The sequence below is a fragment of the Carlito syrichta genome, unplaced genomic scaffold (genome assembly GCF_000164805.1).
Source record: "Carlito syrichta isolate Samal-C Ts95f unplaced genomic scaffold, Tarsius_syrichta-2.0.1 Scaffold38597, whole genome shotgun sequence".
NCBI lineage: Eukaryota > Metazoa > Chordata > Mammalia > Primates > Tarsiidae > Carlito > Carlito syrichta.
The window spans coordinates 384-3,497 of NW_006982693.1; the positions used below are offsets into that span (position 1 = coordinate 384).

At 45.5% G+C, this 3,114-nt stretch overlaps 1 pseudogene; it reads left to right on the forward strand.

Annotated features, from left to right (window-relative positions):
- Positions 1–953: 953 nt before the first annotated feature.
- LOC103277468 lies at positions 954–1,357 on the forward strand (annotated as a pseudogene).
- Positions 1,358–3,114: the final 1,757 nt, after the last annotated feature.

Below are 3,114 nucleotides of genomic sequence, written 5' to 3' on the forward strand. Positions count from 1 at the left end.
CCAAAGAGATGGGACTTTGTCAGATTGGAAGGATTCAAAGGTATTGATTGAGGACTATTTGAAGTGAAACTTTAAAATACCGTTTGTGGGACAGACCATGAAGTTGGCCTTAAAGAGGAAGGAAGTGAAGACAAGAGCTTGGTGGATAGACAGCTAAGTGAAAATTTAATGACTTAGAGTTGAAACTTGGACCAATTGAGGGCCTATGCTGGAGGACAGGAAGATGAGATCAAGGGAGGAAAGTCAGGTTGTATTATTACAGGTGTAGAGGTGCTCCTGATGATAAGGTCTGAGGTGGCAGTGACTGAACTCCAGTGAAGGTGAAGAACCCTAAGATGTGACGATAGAGGAATGGGGAGGCTAGGATGTTGGGGTCCCCTACAGATTCTCCACCTCCACAGGTTCTTTCTCCCAACCCCAGCCCAACTTTATTTATTTATTTCCTTTTTTTTGAGTTGGAGTCTCACTCTGTCACCCAGACTGGAGTGCAGTGGCCGCTCCCAGCCACCGCAGCCTCAACCTGCTGGGCTCCAGCGATCCTTCCACCTCAGCCTTCCAAGTAGCAGGAACTACAGGCCCACGCTACCACACCCGGCTAATTTTTTTGATTTATTGTAGAGATGAGGTCTCGCCTGCCCAGGTGGGTCTCGAACACGCGGGCTCAGGCAATCCACTCATCTCAGCCTCCCAAAGGCGCGGGATTACAGGCTGAGCCACCGAGCCGGCTTCCCAGCCCAACTTGAGACCTTCCCAGGGCCTCTACAGTCTGCATTCTTTCTGCCACTATAAACTTCAGACACTGCCAGGTCAATGGCATAACTCTGGATAAGAAAACAGGAGTATGGATATTCAGATATGGCGAGCTTCTGCAACAGTTCTGTGCCCTGCCACGTCTGTGGAGCTGGTCGGGGTGAGAATTGGGTCGCTCTGAGGACCTGCACACCAGCTGCATCATGGTCCACATCACTACCTTTCCCTGCAAGGTCTACCATGGAGGTCACTTGGCCATCCACCTTGCCCTGGGGGGCTTCCCCAACCGGCCCTTCTACTGCATTGTGGCTGCTCACAACAAGTGTCCCAGAGACAACCGTTTCGTAGAGCAGTTGGGCTCCTGTGATCCACTGCCCAACAGTCCTGGAGAAAAAGTAGTTGCCCTCAACCTGGAGAGGATCCGGTATTGGATTGGCTGTGGGGCCCACCTCTCCAAGCCTATGGAAAGGCTTCTGGGTCTTTCTGACTTTACCCGCTGCATCCTATGATGATCACCAATGCTGAGAGACTGCGAAGGAAACGGACACGTGAACTCCTCTTAGCTTCTCAAAAAACAGATACAGAGGCTGCAGAAACAGCAAACTGACTTCCGTGAGCACAACCAGAATGGGGTCAAGGTCCTCTTAAAACACTCATGCAGAGATCTTAATTTTGTTATATCTAGAGGTCAATAAATGGAGTTTTCTGTATCCTTCATGCTCTTCCTGCCTGGACTGGGCAGAGCCCAGGGAGAGATTTGTTCGTATCTGACATAGAGCTGGATCTCGGCACTAATTAGCTTTTTTCTGACTTTGTCTTAGAAAAGATGGTGGCTATGGGAAGTCTGGACTTTTGGGTTGGGCCTTGGGTCTCTTGGATAGCTTTATGATCTACTGCCTTTCAAGACTTGATACTTGAAAACCTTAGCCTCACTTTTCATGGTTTATTTTTTGTTTGTTTTTTGACTACAAGGAAACTTTATTTACTGCTTTTGAACACAATTTAGTATAAATATGAGTTGAAGTGAAGAGAAATTCACATGAAACTTAAGAGACTCAGACATAGGAGGGTGAAGGATGCCTCAGTTAGATCTTCTCTATCATAGAGATGATCTCATCGCAGACCCGGATCAGCTCATGGTGTTTTCTGGTCTTCCGCTCCACTGTCTTCTCCAGCAAGTAAATCCGCATCTGCTCCTTCCAAGACTCACCTGGAAGGCCGAGGCCTCAGCATGGACCTTGCTGAAATCCTGGGTGATCTCATTACCAGCTGGAGCATCTTCTCTGCATGGGCCTTCAAGAATCTGGTACCTCTGGCCCTCCCTTTCTTTCTTTTTGAGTCATGTTCTTGCTCTGTCACCCAGGGTGAAATACAGGAGCATGATTACAGCTCATCACAACCTGAAACTCCTGGGCTCAAATGATCCTCCCTCCTCGGGCCTCTCAAGTAGCTGCGACTACAGATACATGCCACCATGATTGGCTAATTTTTTTTTTTGTGAAGACGAGGTCTCGATATGTTGCCTATGTGGGCTCAAACTCCTGGGCTTAAGTGATCCTCCTGCCTCAGCTTACCAAAGTGCTGGGATTACAGGCATGAGCCACCATGCCTGGCCGACTTTACTTTTTGATTTGACCCGATGAAGCACCAATAAGCATCAACTCTTCCCAAATGTTTTAAAACCTGAAATCAGTGAGATGAAACCCAGTATATAGAATTTGCAGGAAAGTAGCTTGTTGAGAAAGAATATAAAGAAAATATTGGGTAGTTTGACTCGAGTGTAATAATTAGATCTTCTAGTTTTCAAAAACTTGAATTGCGGTAAAAGGACAATGTAATGTGCTATTTCAGTTTTTAGTAGCAAATACATGTGTGTTTATAGAAACAACAACAACAAAAAGGAGTATGGTAGAGTGAGGAGGCTATTGTGGGCCTCTGTTTTGTGTTTGTGTTTGACACCAGACACTCAGAAAGTTTAAGTAAAATGACTGCAAGGACTATGGAACCTGCAATTGGGGTCTCGACATGGGCTTTAGGTAGTCATAGGTGAAGCCCGTATAGGGGTATTTTTACTATGAAAGCTATTATACAGGCCAACCAGAGGATACTATTTGACCAAGAGTTGGGAAGGTTTGGTATAATAAGAGAGTTAATTGTTATATTTAATGTTCCTAGAAGATTTTGGGTGTAAATAAGAGCGATGAGTAGGGGAAGGGACCCAATTAGTGTATAAAATAAGAAGTAAAGGCCGGTGTTTAGTCGTTCTGTTTGGTTTCCTCATCGTGTGATAATAATCAGTGTGAGAATTAAACTTGCTTCAAATAGGATGTAGAAGAAAATTAATTCTGTAGCAGTAAAGGTTAT